General features: G+C 41.1%; 1 protein-coding gene across 2 annotated transcripts in view; it reads right to left on the reverse strand.

The window, feature by feature from the left end:
- The window catches only part of plekha6 (pleckstrin homology domain containing, family A member 6), a 291,763-nt gene extending 272,901 nt beyond the window's left edge, over positions 1-18,862 (reverse strand). The window contains exon 1 of one of the 2 annotated variants that reach the window (XM_070959441.1): positions 18,490-18,862. The gene's annotated coding sequence lies outside the window, so the exon portion shown is untranslated. The remainder of the gene's footprint in view (positions 1-18,489) is intronic. The other variant, XM_070959442.1, reaches the window with a different exon arrangement.
- Positions 18,863-19,307: the final 445 nt, after the last annotated feature.

A 19,307-nucleotide genomic window follows, 5' to 3' on the forward strand; every position in this document is an offset into this window, starting at 1 on the left:
TTATGGTTCAATTCTAACAAGTGTATGATTGAGACTACTACATCCCAGCACAATTTACACTCCAAGCGTTTTTTTCCTCTGGAGATTATTTATAAGTGATGTTTTTTTTATGCTGCATGCAGCTGTTGGCATAGCTATACATGTAAGATAAAGTTGATGTCACTTCTCTCTTTTTAAATAGGCCAGTGCATCATTACAGTTACCTGCTGTTGCTCAAGTGTGCTTGAATTTACACTGTAACAGTGCTGTCATGTTTTACTCCTTAGTGTGTCCTGTTATCATAAAATTATAATTTTATTACACCTGTCCATGCTACTGTGTCCTGCAAGGACTACTGTTGTTATGCACTGCATTACACGAGAATGCTGATAGAGGACAAGCTACCACATCATCAGGGGATCATGCATGGAGGCCTTTCATCCAGCTGCTGCAGCCATCTTGTAACCTGTTATGCATAACATAAGGTGAGTATCTGCAGTGGCATGTTATCTGCAATAATACACTGCGATCATACTGTAAGTGCAGGTAAAGATACTGTGACCTAGAGGTGGGCAAAAATATCGATATGGCAATATATTGCGATACTTTGTCTTCCGATTCAATATTGATATTCAAAATTTGAATATCGATATTTTTTCAATTAATAAATCATATTTCAGACAGGTTGTAAGTCCAGTACGACTTCCGCGGGGGGGTCGCTATACCGCTACCTCACTGCAAGGCACTCTTCTTCTTCTTCTTCTCTTTTTTTCCCCAGGCAGTTGCAGTGAGGAAGTGGAGCCGGAAAAGAACAAGCAAGCATGGCTGGTAATGTTAAACTAGAGACGCCCTCGAACTTTAAGGCAGATGTTTGGAGGTACTTTGGATTCCAAAGGAAAGGAGAAACACACAGTGAGCTGGACAAAGAGTACGCTCTTTGCAAACACTGTTTTGCTCCCATTAGGTAATCGGGTAACACAACAAACTTGTGAACTCATTTAGCACGACACCACCCCGACATATTAGCTCAGCTCATGTTGTTCATGCAAATATGTTGTAACTTGCACTTGTATAGTTACAATAAAATGGCATGGATAAGTTGAATTACATTGTTTTGACTCAGTTTGTCCCATGAATTATCACTATCATCTGATGTAAATACAACTCAGATTTTAAGATGCATAAGGCCTTTTACATTTTTCAGTGAACTATGTAGAATATCGCAGTATGTATCGCAAAATTTGGATATCGCAATATCATATCGTATCGTGACTCAAGTATCATGATGTGTATCGTATCGTGAGGTCCTTGGAAATACCCACCCCTACTGTGACCTGTGGCATTTCCTGGCAGCATATGTTCTCAGGCTCTAACTGCATTGTTGCACAATTTCCACATGTTCACTGATACAGTCAAATAAAAAAAGACAATTCATACATTTATAAAGCTAAAGAAAAAAGAAACGTTGCATACCAGCATTTTCAACCAATCACAACACCTTTTTTTTTTTTTTTTTTTTTTTTAACCATTGAATGTGTGCTTTCTAGCTAGCTTCTTTTTCTCAGCCTTAGGTGAATGGTCAGTCGTGCTGGTCAGCAGTGTCGTCTGCATACTCTGCCCATTCGTGTTTAAATGAGACAGAGCGCTTAAACTAACAGCGCAGTTAGACTGGTCAATGTCTCAGCAACCCAGTGATTGCCAGAAACCCTCTCCCCTTTATGTAAACAACCAGGACCTTCAGGCTCTCTGTTTTCATATGATAACAGGCCTGCGTGGTTTGCGTGACGTTGTGAAAGCAGCAGATGCGCTAAAGTGGACATACGCTATTTGGGGTATGAATCATGTTTCGTTTGTGTGCCAATGCTTGGTAGAGGCTTTTAGCTGGGGTTTCTCCCCGTCATTCTGGTATGTGACAAGTTAGAATTGGTGCTTCCTAGTGTGAGCATTGACTGTCTGAAATGCGGGCCTCTCACGCTTTCTCCTGTACAGGCGGTCCTCATATTGAAGAGAAAAAAAATAGAAAGACGCTTCTAGACTAACCCTTCAGGAGCGTCCTGCTGAATTCTCTGAGGTTCTGTAGGAGCCTCCCCTCCTTCAGGATTTGATTCAGGTTCAAACATGTACGGCTGAACTACTGAAGAACTCGGTCTGTTTACTGCCGCCATGTCTGCTACTTTCACACGCGTAGGGCTACGTCGTCTACGCTCTCCCCGTTACCACAGTACACATGGGTGGGACAGCAGCAGCTAATTTGCATTTAAAGCTACAGACAGCAGAAACAGCACATTCTGAAAGGGACTGAAACAGAGGGAAATAGAGGGGGGAGAGAGAATCTTTCCCTGAAAGCCATTTCCAGCAAACAGCTTCAGAAACATGTTTTATGGAAATCATAGACCTATGTAACTTATTGAAAAATCTTCATAATATGTCACCTTTAAGTCTTTGATGCACATATTCACATATACATATTATTTCTTCAGCTATCAGACTATTATGGGCAAATGGGGCTCCAAATGCTTCTTTCAGGCTCACTTGGCCTGGCTTGAGCTTTTTCTCACACTCACACTGCCTTGTTACAACTTGAGCTTCTCTGTGCAGTGATGTGCCACATGGTCATGTTTGTATTCGCAAATTGTTTTGCATTTGTGAGACTGTCAGTTCTTGACCCAGGAAAAATGAAATGCTGCCACACATCAGCTCTAAAAGTTAAAGGAGCTTCATCAGTCTCTTTTTCGTTATCGGCACGTTCACCTGTCATTTTCTCTGACATTTATTTTGAGCAGTGCTTGGCTTAATGGGACTGTCTTCATGACCACTATGATTATGTCCTCTCATTTAATTTGTAATATAGCATCACAGTCCCACAATGGCATCAAGCTATATTTTTATTGCGATCTTGCGAGATTCAATATATTGTTACATGCCTTCGTTATCCACATGATGTGGTGTACTGTACCTCGGTATTAGGGTTGGTATTATCCAAGTAAATCTAGCATTTTTCTAAGGCTAAATAGATGTATTCACAATAGTTTACTTCTTAAGTCATTGTCTTCAAGCAGTAGGAGCTTGAGAAAGTCAAGTCAAGTCAACTTTATTGTCAATGCTGCTATATATACAGGACATTAACAGAGGCCGGCACTTGATCATCATAAACTCCACAAGGGGTGAACAGTGTCTACAACTCACCACAGCGTCTTGACACCAAGCATCCTTGATGTAAACACAGACCCACCGCCGCAGTGTTAGCCATAGCATGTTAGAGGAGCCGCTGCGTCCGCATGCGCCGCCATCACTACTACTACTCTTCCTCGTATTCTTCACCGTCTTCATCTTCAGCTAAGGTCAACTGTAGATTAGGGATGATCTCCAGTATAATGCAGTCGCTCTCATCGATTTCTTCAGTTTCATCTTTTAGTTCGGGTTCAGAATCACAAGTGAGACCGCCATCAGCATAACCAGAAGCTGCATAAGTAGCCATGTGGTTCCCTTTTAACGTGCAGCTGATTGGCCGAAAAAAGTATACGTGTATTTTCGGGAGTCCATAGATGCCCGGACTCTTGTGGGTATAACCGGTGATATTGCAAACGGTCAATGGCTCCATCTTTCTGTAAACTTTGCAGATATGCTATGATTGTTCTCTTGTACCCGCTGGTTGGGTCTCGTTTCAGGCATTCGTATGTGTTACTGTCATTGAGTAGTGAAAGAATCTTGTCTTGGTAATCGTTTGTGTTTAGAATTACCGTGCATCTCCCTTTGTCTGCTGGCAAGATTGTGATGTTTTCGTCCTTGCTCAGTGATGTCATGGCTTTTCTTTCCTCATAGGTGAGGTTAGAAGGGGGAGGTTTAGCATTGGAGAGAGCTGCCGACACTTTCAACCTGAGCTGTTCACCCTCTGTTTCTGTTAAGTTGTTTTTCTTTATAGCTGATTCTGTTGCAGCGATCAGATCAACTATTGGGACTTGTTGTGGTGTCATGGCAAAATTCAATCCTTTAGCTAAAACCTCCTTCTCCGGCTGGGTAAGTACTCTGTCAGACAAATTCTTAACCCATCTATTCTGTAACTCATTTTGTGTTGAGTCTTCACTTTTTTGCCTCCAGGTGAGCAATTGCATATTGGAAGTGTTATGTCTTGACTGAAAGTTCTGAAATTTCTTTGTTTGTCTGTCTATAGTTTACACTTACAAAAATGGTCAAAAGCTAAATTAGCATCTGGATTTTTGTACTATCATGATGATCACTTCACAGAAGATCATTCTATGAGGCCTGCTCATCACAATGTTTGAAGTTCATTCTAATCACCACACACAGACATATTTTTTTCATGCTGGTGTTTCTAGCACAAGCTATGGGACAATTATAATCAAAATTTAAGCTCAAACACTGTTGAGTTAGTTTTTGGTTTGTTTACTGCTTGCTAAAATTAAGTTGTACACCTGTGAGGCAATTTTGTAATTTAGTAGTTTAGTAGTAGCACTGGGACTTTTTACTGACATTATCACTCCGCTATGCAGGCATTCTAGTAACTGTTAATTAACGTTACATCAGTTGTTGACTATCTTAGATTGTGGCAAACTTTGCACTGCAAATATGGACATATTTCCACAAATAACATTTGATCTAAATTATGAATGGTCATCAGACTCGGAGGAGGATGAAGGGAAGGAATGAGGCCTAGATACATCAGCGCAAACCAGGTGTGCTGATATGACATCAGCCAACCTCGAAAAATTAGAGAAGAGCAAAAATGAAGCTAATGCTGTAAGACAATCTGGGCTCTGAACTGCCTTCAGACTTGGCTGAATCTAAAAAATATCCACGTCAGCTTAATCGGACAACTAGCTCTACAGCATTTGCAGCTACCTTGGACTTCGGGCTGGATTAAATCATTATATCCTCTGGTTAGCCGTTCATGGAACATAATACAGGACCAAGAGTTTATACCAGCTAACAATGTTTTCAAAGGATTTGTCAAAGAGAAAAGAAGGGCAGGGAAGGACAAAACAACACACCACCCACCAATCTCACCTGAAGACCAGTGCATCTCACAGTTTGAACAATGCATACCATGAACATCTAAAAATATTTTCCATAGAAATCTGCCTATGAAAGTTGTGTCCTCTGTTTCTGTCAACTCCGTCAGATTTTTTCATAACCCTCATTAAATCAGGCAATAGCATGGTCAGCTATATCCCTGAGGGTCCCTTTTCATTCTCCTGGCTGTGGTGAATGCAGCAGTACCACACATGGTCTGGTTAGTTTGACATTTTATTATATTTTAAATGAACAATGCCAATTTTTCTGTGGTCACAGCTGGAGCATGTCAACACCGTCTCACTGTTATGATACTTTTTTGAAACCATAGTGGATTCAGTAAAAGTATTTTATTGAGATTATGCAGACAGCTAGCAATAGCCAAAAGACTAGCTAGCTAGCTGCAGTGTTTTTTTCTGCAGAGGGAAAAAACCTGCCATTTTGTCAACTCCGTCAGAGTCAACTCCGTCCGTTTTATGACGGAGTTGACTGATCAAGTTGACATGTAAGCTGATGGAGTTGACAAATCCACCAATAACCACATAATGTGCTAATATTGTACTATTTTGGAATATAGTAAAGAAATAGAATGTTATTTTTGGGTTTTATCTGCACATTAATGTACAGATGGAGCGGCCTCCAAATTCCCCCAATTTCATGCTGGGGCCCTGGCGGGTCCGTGACCGGTCCCTGCTCTGCAGTAGGCGGGTTCGTGACTGTAATAAGATCCCCCGCGATGACGTCATCGGCGCGGGGCCAACTCGTAACGCCCCTAAGCTCCATTTGCGGAAACTACCTGCACTTGCTCGATCAGTCCACCAGGAGGAGCAGTCATTATTACCGTGTCAGCTTTGCTGAGTCGTTCATTAGATCTGCACATAGCCTCCACTGCTGTAAGAAAAACTGCTTGTCTAGTAGAGAACCCTGTGCAGTTTTTTAAATATAATTATGCTTAATCATCCACATTATTGTAGTGCTCGTTCACTAACTTCTTGGATCTGCTCATCTGCCCATCCTGCCTTTTCCTCCACATCTCTCTCCACCTTTGGAGAGGCTCCCAGCGCATCTCCACGTGCCGAGTGATTTGTGCCCAGAAAATGAATCATGAATAACAGAAGTTGTGCGTCGCGTTTTTCTAGCATTCTGAACTGCTAAACAGTTAAATGTTTAATACTCTGTCTGATTCACGGAGTCACTCTGCTTTTCAGTTGGTGGGTTTCCTGTTTGTAGCGCATTTTAGATTTGCGGGTCGCTATTTGATGCGGTGACCAGCAATACGCAGTTTCTGTATGTGTGTGTACAGTATATTACTGGACAGAAATCATTTACAGTGCGCTGAAGAGGGAGGGACGGGAGGATGAAATGCCAATTTCAGCCTGTGATCTGTTAATGTCTGACTGAACTTCATGGAAGTGATATTTTACAGTTCTACATATTTTAATCTAACGAAATTCGTTAAAACAAGTCACTTGGTGCTTTCAAAGTCATGTCATTGAGCTGAAAGGTTCCAGATTTCGTTTGCCTTCACAGGCGGCTGCGGAGCGCAGCAGACGGCTCGCACTGCGCACTGCGATGTTCAACATCATAGGCTTAATATACTGTAGTTAATTATCACTGATCTTTTTCATCAGTCTGTCTGTGTCCTCCTCTCTGTGTCTCTGTCTCTTTTTTCAGACTGTTCACGCGATGAATATAAACAGTAACTATTAAAAAAAGTTATAGTCGCGGCTAAACATAGTGCTCAAAAGCGCACCAAGAATGCATTTTTTACGTCAGGCGTTGTGCACGCGTGTTTGATATTAATATTGTGCCGCTGCACCTCAAATAAATGTTTTTTTGGGAAATGGAAATGTTCAACATGACTTCATCATGTTAGACCAGGCAGACAGGTTCTTACTACAACATCAACTCTCCCTCCGCAGCCAGCGAGCCTCATCCCCGCACGACACCTACATTCAATCATGAATAATCCTAATGGGCCAATCAGACCCATGAAAAAAAAACAATGCTGTGGGGCATAAAGGGCCAATGGGCCGATGTAGATGGGCCAGTCTACTTGTTTTTATTGGCCAATCAGTTAACACACACACATGAAAACGGCCAAGAAACAGTGAAATCAGTATCATGAGTATTTCTCAGATGATGATTTCTGTATCTATCTAATCCGTGGCATGCAATATTTCACCCCGATTTTGGATAAAGTATAAATCCAATTGTTTCATTGTTTCAGCTGTCGTGGCCAAATCTCTTGTTAACTTATTAAGCTCTTCCGCACAGTGTGACATCTATTTTAATTATTAGAGAGCTGCTCTAATGGCCACTGATAGACTGTCCATCCTATTCTATAAACTGTTGGTGGTTTGTGAACTTCACTGCATTTGTGCATTTGAAGCGATTAACTGCCGGCACATTTCAGAGCTGAGTAAACCTATAGTTTCACTGACACATCGCGCATCATCACCACGGGTGTCATGATGTTCTCCTGTCTGTCACTCTGTCAGGCATGTGTAGTGTCGAGCCGGCCGCGTTGTTGGCTGAAAAGTCATTATTTGCATTACAATGTATCCTTTGTTCACACTCAATGGATGGTCGCCAGCCAAACAGGCTCCCAGCCCCCACTGTCCCACAGACTCGCTATGGCCAGTAAAATAGGTGGAGGGCTGAGGGGAGCGCGTACCTCCAGTAATTAAAAATCAATTTGTGCCACAGATATTAATATTGTGTCGCTGGCTACTTTATAGACTTCACTAAATGTTTCCATAACACTTAATTACATTTATGGATAAGCCAACTTTCCCACCTCCCTCATGCATCAAAATGTATATTATCAGTCCGACCAGGAAATCTTGCGATCGCAAAAATTAGCGCATATTCAACCAATACTAATATGACTGTCTCCTGGCCGCTTCCTGGTCTATTTTTGCCGAGAGCCGTGCGCCTGTTGCGGAAAACATAGGCGAGCCCTGGAATCTCCAGATGACGCGCTCTGCTCCTGCAGCTCCGTCTCTGTTCCAGCGCATGTAAAGTAAAATTAGGTCATCATTTTTGTTGATAATTATCAAAAGCAAACTCTGTGTAAACCGATGGAGCCTGTTTATTCTTGGAGTCACAGGCTGTTTTGTAAAGCTACATCACTTTTATGACTCAGGAATGATTTTGTAACTTTTTTTTTTTTTTCGAAGAAGATAACATGCAGCAAAGGGCTGAAAGATGGAATCGAACCCATAGTCGCTGCAGAGAGCTTCATACATGGGGCAGACGCTCTACCAACTGCGCCAAATCTCCGCCACATGATTTTATAATTTTGAGCTGATACTTCTCATTCTTAAGTTAAAACTGTTTTTTTTTAAAGATGGGAACTGAATCTTTTCGACTGTTTCTGTAATGTGAAGTACGGTTATTGTCATATAGGAAGTGATTATATACAACTTTTCTGCATGAGTTTGTTTGTTTTTGATCGCAACAATCACAAAAACATTCATACAGTATATTGTAAGAGAAAAACTTAGGAATTTTCTGTTTGCAAATCGAAAATATGCATTAAAACAGGCTGATGGAAACACACATTTAAGACTTTTTTAAGACTTTGTGCGAGAAATATTTTTCTAAGTTGATCTAAATAATCAACGTAAAATAGTTGAGTAACTGTGACTGCCTAAGTACAAATAAGCCTACTAAAGCAGATGAATGTAGTGGAGTAAAAATCTTTGCCCTTGAGATGTGTTCCTGTGAGGGACATGCCATCTCCTGGTGACACCCTGCAATTGAATGAAGAGGCGTGTTTATAGTGGATTCTGGGCACACCCCCAAGAGGAGGGGGGGACTGGTAGCTGGCTGGCAGCTGGCTGGGAGCCAGCTGGGAGCTGGATGGCCTCTGGCCTGGAGGGGAATTTCGAGGCCGCTCCATCTGTAAATATATAGCATGCAATTACATTATTCTAAAATATACTTATGATTTGTAGGGCATGGGCAGGCTGTGGTCTTTTTATTGAATAATTTTTCTTTTATCTGCTTATTATTTAAAAACGTTCCAGCACGTGAGTTATATAGCACTTGTCTACATGATTGATTGATTGATTGATTGATTGATTGATGAAAAATCTTTTTCAAATCCGTTTTACTTGGACCATCAGACGAAAAGTGCACCTGTGGTAATTTTGTATTTGTTAGGCTGGTAAGCCAATAACTAACTGGACCCAGTAATGCAGACCCGGAGACAGGACTTAAATGAATCAAAAACTAATTTATTAACAAAACGAGAACACAAAACACGCTCACCGAGGGGAAATGGAAACAAACAAAAGACGCACTCAAAAGAAGTGGAAAACGATAAACAAAAGGCGCACTCAAACTGAGTGGAGGAAAACTCAAGGAGCTCCGACGAAGCGGGTATGAGGCACGCGTGGAAGCGGCAGGAGACAGTGAAAGAACAAAAAACACAGCACACAATAAGTGGCTGGAACGTAGACGGAAGAACACAAAACACTTTCTCTGAAATGAGATGGAACAAGAGACGTAGTACTTACAACCAGTAGACCGAACACACTCATGGGAGGACGAGAGAATAATCCGGCGACTGGGAGAATACTGTCAGCTCTTTAAATACTCCAAACAATGAAGACATGTGCTCCAGGTGAACACCTGGAGGCGGAGCCAGCTGCAGGTACAGGAATGCCCAGCCGCGGGAACAGGGGTGACAGACAGACACACACATAGGGGAAAAAGGGAGAGGAGACACAAGCGGAGAGACAGGAAGCTAGGATCTTAACAGTATTGATATATTTCAATACAGGATCCATAGGCTATGTGTCCAGAATGCGACAGCATCCTGTCTGTTTGACTCGGACAGTGTGCAAAACCCTGCCTTTCATTAGTGTAATACATTCCAGTACATTGTTCTCTGTGGCAGATCTGTCCAAGACAGACACATCCTCCAATCAGATGCAAGATACTGTGACATAATAGAAGGGCTTCAGAGCACAGAATGAAGAGAAGCTCAGCTTTGCAGTGGGGTTCCTAGAGGAAATCAATGTGGAAGTTGATAATTGAGTCTGTCAGTATCATTCTCTGCTACTTCTTATTAGTTACAATTATATCAGTTGTCACACGTGCAGAGTTCAGAGAGAGATCCTGAACATTTTGTGTTATACTCTTAGGAATATTGTAATGGCTGTGTCTTATCCCCCACTACTTCCACTGGACATTGATTTTGTCTGTACAAGCCAGTGTGTAGATGTCTTCAACATCTGGTTGTAGGAACACACAGTGCACCTTTAAGATTTTATATCAATCAATCAATCAATCAATCATGAAGTAAATGGACATCTGATTCCATAGTATTCAAATACACTTTTCATGACTTTTGTATTAAAGGAAAGCATGGCTAGACAGTCAGTTGAGGAGCGAAGGAGAAGAAATAGAGAATACCAACGAAAGAGACGAGAAAAATTAAACAGTGACCCAGAGAAGAATTAGGCTATGCAAGTGGAGGAAAGACAGAGATGGAAGAGGAGAGTTCAAGACAAAAAAGTAATACAGATAGACAAGATGGGAGACAGGGCACAGAGGAATCGGAGAAAGTATTGGCGAGAGGCACAGAAAAGGTCCAGACAGAAGAGGTCCTGCGAACGTGCAGTGCAGGAAGCAGACACCCCCCCAGATAGTCCACAAGATCAAGATATTGTAGAATACAGTGTCAGAGAGTCTCACAGACAGGAAAGGAAAAGAAAGGAAAGAAGTAAAATACGAAAAAGGCATTCAAGAGAAATAAAAATTTTGAAAGAGAAGCTTAAGAATGTAAAAAAGCAACGAAACAAACTGAGAAAAAAAAACGCACATAAAATACCATTGGACTCTCCAGGCACAGAAACAAAGAAGATGCTATCAGGAAGCAACATAAGGAATCCAAACATCAAAAAAGCTCTTCTATTCCACAACATCATCAGAAGAGAGATGAAGAAAAACAAACAACGTCCTGGTCCCCGGAGCCAGAAACCAGGCATTAATTGTGTCATCAGGCAAGATCCTAAAAAAGCTACATACAAGAAAGCATACATCAACACAATTGAGTCCTGTGATGAAAGTACGGCAATGGTCCACGTGGCTTCTCAGAATCCTGGAGATGCAAATATAAATCTGAAGTTCGGGCCTGCCATTTTGGACAAAATCTGCCACAGATAACACTCCATACTGGAATGTATTACACAAAGGGCGAAAAGGCAGCATTTTGCACACTGTCCAAGTCGAAGAGACAAGATGCTGCGGCAATCTGGACACACATGGAACCTGTCTTAAAAGATATCAAGACTAAATATCCACAGGTCACCACTGTTTACTTTTGGACTGATGGACCAAGTAAACAGTATAAGAACTTTTTTCTTTTGTCTGCTATTCCACCTACACTAGGGTTTAAAAAAGCAATGTGGAACTTCTTCCCCACTTCCCACGGTAAAGGCACACCAGATGGCATTGGTGGAACAGTAAAAAGAACAGCTGACAGCCTGGTGCTGAGAGGAAATGATGTGACAGACGGACACACATTCTTTGAGAAGGTCTCAAACAGTCTGAAGGGCGTTCAGCTGCACCACATTGCAGAAAAAGACATGGAAAGATGCGATACACATCCTCTCAGACCAGTTCCCTCAACAAGACAAATACACCAGATCATCGCACATGAGAACAGGATCCACCACAGACAACTATCCTGCTTTTGCAGCAAGATGATGGATTGCCAGTGCTTCTGCCCAGCTACCTTCTATTTTCAGGGCCCAGATGGACAGCAGAGTGATACCCAGAGGGCAGGAAAGAAGAGACCTTTAGAGAAGTTGTGGGAGGAGATGGGAAATGAGATGGGAGGGGAGATGTAAGAGGATTTGGAAATGGAATATGTGACGAAAGAGTTGGATGAGGAGCCATTGAAAGGTCCTGAGGGTACTGTGACAGTAACAACTGTTAGCAGCCTTAATAATGGAGACTGGTTAGTAGTAGTATATGATGACCACTGGTGGCTAGCCAAGACCATTGCTGCAAATACTGAGCATCAAGATGTGAAAGTGGAATTTCTGCATCCCCATGGTCCAACAGCAAAGGTTAAGCTCAAGTGTGGCAAGAAGGATGTCTGTTTCTGCCCAGTTCAAGACATCATAGTGAAACTAATGGGAAATGCATCACCAGTCCAATCAAGAACAAGAGAGATCTACAGTGTTGCCCCTGATGTGATGGACTTCATTGAGCGTGAGCATGTCCAACGCTTGCTGCTCAAGGCATAAGTGCCTTGTGTGACTGCATTCATGCTTTAATTCATAGTGGGTTTTTTTTTCCTATGCATGCGCCTCCTCAACACCTGTGTGTTCCTGCTCTGTTCCTTTTCCTAGTTTTGAAGCATACTATGTTTTGCAGCAACGCCTATGGCTGATTGTTATATGAGCTTAATTACATTTCTAGACATTTCTTTTTAATAGTTGGAAATGGTGCAATTTGTTAGTTTCAAATGGTGTATTTACAGTTTGTTTATTACAGTTGAATTACAAATATGTTCAGTAAAAGATAAGGAGTTGTTATTTCTTAATCTATTGTTACTTCCTTTTGTAAAAAAAAAAACATTTGTTCATAGATCAGAAATGCAAATACAATTTTGTCAACTCCGTCGTTTCCCATCAACACCGTCAGATCTTCATCAGCATGATCAGATGTATGTTTTTGTAATTTTGGGGGGAAAAAAATCAATTCTTTCTTCAGTTTTTGTTGCTGAAGCAATAAAGGATCATCAGATCTACATCCTCAGGTGTCTTATTCACTTAAGGATATTTTTTCTATAGTGGCAAAATAAAAGATAAAGTTTGAAAATGCAAATTTTTAAAAATCTGTGTATTCACAACAGTGTGAAATTAAGCCTTCAGTTTATGTATTATATTTTATTGCATATCAGAGTAACTAAACACTATTACAACATACATCAGAACTTAAGATTCTTGTTGGGCTATAATAATTATATAATTATATACTTTTAGTGTGCCTGACGGAGTTGACACAAATCAAGTTTTTAAGGTGAACATGTGAATTTGTTAAAAATGTTTTTTAACCTCCAGCCTGCACCTTTACATGGTTAAATAGCACAGATCTTTATCTTTATCTACATGAATATATAACTCTAAATGGGACCCTATACAATTGCTTGATGGTGATGTTGTGCTTTACCAAGATGCATCTGATAGTGGTAATGCTTACTCGATTTATGTTGATAATTACTTGCCTATCCGCAAGTATTTGTTGCTGTAACTGGTGGAGACGGATTGCATTGTTTGCTCTGATTTCTACAATGACAAGGTCCTGCTGTTGAGTGAACAGGCTTTGCGTCCACCCCCAGAAAGTCTTCTAGTCATTCTGTAGGAAAATGCAACCACAAATTGTTCTTGGCTGCTTATTTTTTTACAGTAATGTATACTGTACTTTACTGTAGATACCATACACAGTATTGAAACATCTCAATATAATCACTGCATGTTTCACAAAACTTTATTGTCTTTACAGTACTGTACTGTATACTATACACAGTACTGTAACATCTCAGTGCTACAGCATTAGTACTATACTGTACTGTATGTTTCACAGAACTTCAAATTTTTGTTGCAAAAGGAGCATTAGCCAATTATTGCTTAGCTGAGGCCTATTTGTGGCTGATTGGTGTTCAGTTTTGTAAGTAAGTATTTTCAGGCATGTGTCTGAGTATTTCCAGTTACCCAGTGTGTTTTGTATTTTGAATGGATGTGTTTTCCCAATGGTGCCCTGAGATTTCATGAATGAAATGTCTCATTTATGAAATAGTGTGTAGTGTGCAGGAGCAAGTGTGTTGCAGAATTGCAACTAAAGTGCAAAGCAGCACTTTTGTTTCGAGTATGGTTATGCTTTCTTTAAGGTAAATTAACAAAAACTTCTAGTTTTGTTACTTTGGTCTAAGCAAGTGTCAATAGTGTTCAAGCAATGGGCAAAAACTGTAAAATATGAAGGGCTTACTGAAAAAGGTCTGGTATGATATTCAGTTGCACTTTGGATGCAGGGGCAAAGAGGGGAATCAAGATTCAAACCTCATTTATCCTTAAATGTGATGACAATGGAGCAAAATAATTCACTATGATGTTCAACGAAGAAACAAAAAATCATAAAGACCCACTGGAGAGAGAGAGAGAGAGAAAACCAGAGGGGCGCTATGTATGAGGAGCGAGCAAATGTGCTCTCCCTGGTAGGGTCACTAAAAAAAATACCTAAAGAAAATTCCACCTGATGCAAAGGCCCTGTATCTGCAGCCGAGGAGGGTAACAGTGGCAACAGACAGCTTCTGGTATACCAGTGTTCCCCAAATGACACACATGTCTTACACCAACCACAACCTGAGAGCCACTGCCATACAGAAACTGTCTGATCGAGGACTCGAGGCGAAGGAGATCATAGCAGTGAGTGGGCATAGCTGAGATGCTTTATATAAACAGACACAATCTATCATGCCAATTTTGATTCATAGAAAATGTGTTGCAGAACATAAAATACATATCTGAAAGCTAGCTAAAAAGTTACTGGAGACCATCTATGGAGAGCCGGAAACGATGGAGCAACGTGCTGTCTGATTGAGCTGTTAACTCATCAGAAACACACATCATACCACCAAAGCATCTGTCAACAGACTCCTATTTCAGTTGTTGCAGTAACATTCAGATATATGTAAATGATACAAAGTAGCGGTAATATGCAGACACAGAGTAGCAAGCTTGTGTGTAGGAAATGTTTATGTGTTGCCTGGCAACAGCCTTGTCTCCCTTCCAGTTGTGGAACTATTTGTGGTGGCGGAGCCAAATAAATGATTAAATAAACAAACAAATCATAATCTGTTGTTGCTTATTACTGTTAGCTAATACAATGCGCCTGCGGCCTCGTGCCTACAACCGAATCACACCAGTGCTGATATTCAGCACAACAGCACTCCGTCTCGTGTGATGTTGCTTAAATATAATCTAAAATCCTTCCCCTTACCAGCAAAGCCCTAAATCATCAGGTACCTTCTTATCTTAAAGAGCTCATAATACCCTATTACCCCACTATAACACTGCATTCCCAGAATGCAGACACTTATGGTTCCTAAAGTTTTCAGGAGAATGGGACCCAGAGCGTTCAGGATACAGATAGGCAGACACCTTCTCTACATTTAATAATAGGCTTAAAACTTTCCTTTTTGATAAAGTTTACTGTTAGGACCGACTCAGGCTTGCCTTTGATCCTAGTTATGCTACTATAAGCTTATACTTATAAGCAGTTCCTACAACAGTAGGGTTAATATCAAGTCAATGCATCATTGAAACTGTCAAAAAAACAAAAACAGATGTAAAGTGTCACTGACCAATCTCAAATGACATTACAACTTGCAACATGTTAAACTGAACCAGTTGCAAGGAAAAATGCACTTGGAACATGAAAGGAACTGTGAACATTTGCTATGTCTTTTAATGTGGATCCAGCTAATGAGCCTACAACAAAAAAAAAATCATTGAGCTGCAAAGAAACAATAAGCTCAAAGCAAAACATTGGTCGTGCTGAGCAGAGAGCCAGCTCAGATGGAGTTACTGTGAAGAGAGTGGGTCGCACACAAAAAATCACTGACCGACTTGCCGTGGTTGAAACCATTCTCAGAGGAGGAATATCCTCTTTAATGCCACCAAGGTGGTGAGATCTACACCCCCGCAGGCACAGGGATTTGACAGATGGAGTAGTCAGGAACAGGCGAGGTCGAATACCGGAGATCAGATTGGCGAGGAATGCTGGAGAGTCTGGCATAACACATAGACAATCTGGCAACTGAAAAGAATGACAGTGCTACTTAAATATCCTCCTGATGAGTCTAATAGGCTCGGTGTGCTGATGAGCTGATATGGGGTGTGGCTTAAGATCTGCAGCAACAGGTAAATGCTGGGATGGACTGTGACAATTATCACTACCATCTGTCATCCAAAGTCTTGCCAAAGAGAAGCAGTTCTAGCAATCACAGACATTAGTTTGATATATGTGTTCAATTAATAAGTATGGCCTTTGAAGGATGTTATAAAAATTGAAATGGCTCTTTATAGGAAAAAGTTCCCCATCCCAGACTTGGAGCCAGGGGTATTAAGTTTGACCCGGTGGGCTGAGTAAATATTTGTGGAAGATTATTGCACAGACTTATTTGAAAAACTCAGAGGCAGAATTTAACCCATTTAAGTAAAAATAATCCAGTATAAACACCTATGAATTGTTATACGGAGCTAAACATTCAGCTGTCTTATCAACAGCTGAGGAGGAAACAATAGGAGGTGTGTGATCTTTGAAGAAAGGTAAATAGCCTGTTAAAATCATATTGTAGCTTTATTACAGCCCACAGAGATAATTATGTTCTGCACAAATAGGTACTTGTTTAGCAAGCTGGGAAGATGATGTAAAATGTCCAGAAAATTCGCTTCTGAGAAAGAGCGGGCAGCTGTGGGCAGCAAATGAGTGTGTTTGTGAATGAATGAATATGTTGTAAAGTGCTTTAAGTGGTTGGTACACTGGAAAAGAGCTCTATAAATGCAGTCTGTTTACCATTAAACGGGGGTTCTCCTATTATTTCTGACAATTGAGTCTCTCACAATCAGTGTAGCTCGTGGGAAGAGGCACCTTTTTCACGTTTGCCTACCTTGTGCCCAGAGGAATGCTGAGGTGAAGCTGCTGGCAGCAGCACTAGAAATGAAGGAATGGTCACTTATATAGGTGTATCCTGCTTGGCCCAGCTGGCCACTGGGGCATGACCAATTGTGCAGCAGGCAAAAGAAGGAGACATGCAGAGAGAAAACACTCCTGTTTTTCCAATATGGAGAATCTACTCCCCAGCTGAATACTGTGAGGTTAGGTCAGGAGACGAGGATGGTGGTCGGAGCATCTGCCAATCTGTTTTCCTCCAAGGACCGAGGTCATGCCTCTGGGAGACATGATGTGGAGCAACTCGCCATTTTCAGTTGTGCCCTCAGTGGCAGTGATGGATCAATGGGCAGGACAGGAATAACATTAGATCCTGGAGTTGTGGTATCCCAGGAAGGTTTGCAGGCAGAAACAAGCAGGGCCTCATCAGATCTGTGATCTGGTGCAATAAAGTGATCCTGTCTTCCAGTTCAGTCATTTTCTCAGACTGATCAGCACAGTTTTTGAAGGTAGTTGGGGAGCAGAGGCTTGAGTATTTGGAGAGGACGTACGATTGCTCTATGCTGAAAACAAACCACACAAGTCCCTGTGGACTGCCAAATGTTCCACTTTTGATCCTCAAAATCAACATAGGTTCAGCTAAAATAGAGCTAAACAGAACACACGACAATACAAAAATAAATTAAGAGCAGCCAGCCCAGTCTATAAGCTAGGATAGAAAAACAGCTTATCAGTGCTCTGATGCAGTGCTCTGGTTCTTAACTGAGGTTGGAAAGTGCAGAGCTGAAAGCAGTGCTTTTGTTGATGTAGCGAAAAAATGGGGCATAACTAATGCTAAATCCGTAAGTCTTTACTTACAGATGTACACTTTTTCAGGGAGCCCATTCTATTCTTTGAACTGCTATTTCTCCTTTGTCTTTCTTTTCTGTCTTTTTTATAGGGTGGCAATTCTCTTTTATTATAGGAATGAACTAAAATTTGTCACTAGAGTCTTTGCCCTGCAAAGACTCCTCGATGAAATCAAAGAATAATTAGTGACAAATAGCAGGTTACTTAAGGACAGAACCCCTATTCTGTGTATTCTAATTCTATGTTTCTGTTTTAGCCAAACTACAGGTGTGCCTGTATGGATAGCAGTATCAGTCAGTCACTCCATAACTTTGGTCCAGACTGTGGTTGTCATGGTGACACTGAGTGTCGAGCTGCCAGTGGCCTGCTCAGGTAGCAGCAGCTGATGGTCCATGGTGGCTGTTGTATAAACCATCCTGTTTGTTTTCACTCAAAGAGTTGCACTTAAAAGCTGATGATAATCTGACCTGGGCCCTATTGCTAATTGAATTCTGCCTAAAGGCGCATAAATACAAAAAAATACAACTAACTATAGCTGAATACAAACTACATACAGGCATGAGGCTTTCACCCCACTTGCTCAAATGAAAATAAAATGCATAAATTAAATTTCACAAAATTAATTTCAGTCAACACAATAATCATTTTATCAATAACTGGTAGAAATGTACTAAATCAATGTCAAAGCAGAATGAAAGGAGGGCTATTCAATTCTCTCTCTCACACACACACACACACGCACACACACACACACACACACACACACACACACAAACAAACACACACACAAGTATGCTGTGTTTATAATTGTAAACATTCCAGAGTCATCAGTGGAAATGTTTAATCACAAATACACTACAGTACCCTTTGTGCTGATAACAACAGAAATTACAACAGCAACTCAAACACTCATATGTAAAGCGTGTCACTTACCAATCAGATGTACAAATGCTGCCACGTCCTTGCTGCCGTCTCTTACCACTGCACATGTATTCCAACGTGTGTATTGATGAGTGTGTGACAGGACAGTGCTCTAACACACTATTCAACTCTCTGTCAAAGCCATTCTAAACATTACTATCAACTAACAACTGATCCTCCTGAAAGGACAGCTAAGCGTGTGGCTGGATGCACCACAATATTAGGCAAAGTCGCCTCAGATAGGAATGGATGGAGGGAGGAAGGGAGCCGACAGAGAATGCCTGGCAGAAAATCCCTGGGTATTACAACATCACATGACCAACCATCCACTGTTAGTCGCAGAGCGAGTGGAGGAGATGGAAGCAAGGAGAGAAAGAGGCAGAGTGAATGGGTGGAGGGGGGCGACGTCACAGTGCTGCTCAATTCCCCCTTTTCATTACAGTGACATAGACGCAGAGAGGAGGCATGAGCCAATAAGACTTGAGAACAGTCTGCTGGTTTGAACCCCTCCCTGAGCAGAAAAGCCAAGACTAACTGAGGCAAACACAGAAAATGAGAGACAAAAGAAAAGCCCAGAGAAAGAATATATATATATATATACACACACACACACACACACACACACACATACATATGCATATATATATATATATATATATATATATATATATATATATATATATTCTATTTATTGCAGGACTGTTGGATATTTTCATTCAGATCTGGAGAATCATCATGCAGCAAATTCAGCCTCCTTGTTTCCCTCTCTCCCTAGTTTGCATGTTATTCTACATGTCTCTCTCTCCCTCTATGTAGTTGCTTGTGTCTCC

Source organism: Chaetodon trifascialis, chromosome 3 (assembly GCF_039877785.1).
Source record: "Chaetodon trifascialis isolate fChaTrf1 chromosome 3, fChaTrf1.hap1, whole genome shotgun sequence".
Classification (NCBI taxonomy): Eukaryota; Metazoa; Chordata; class Actinopteri; order Chaetodontiformes; family Chaetodontidae; genus Chaetodon; species Chaetodon trifascialis.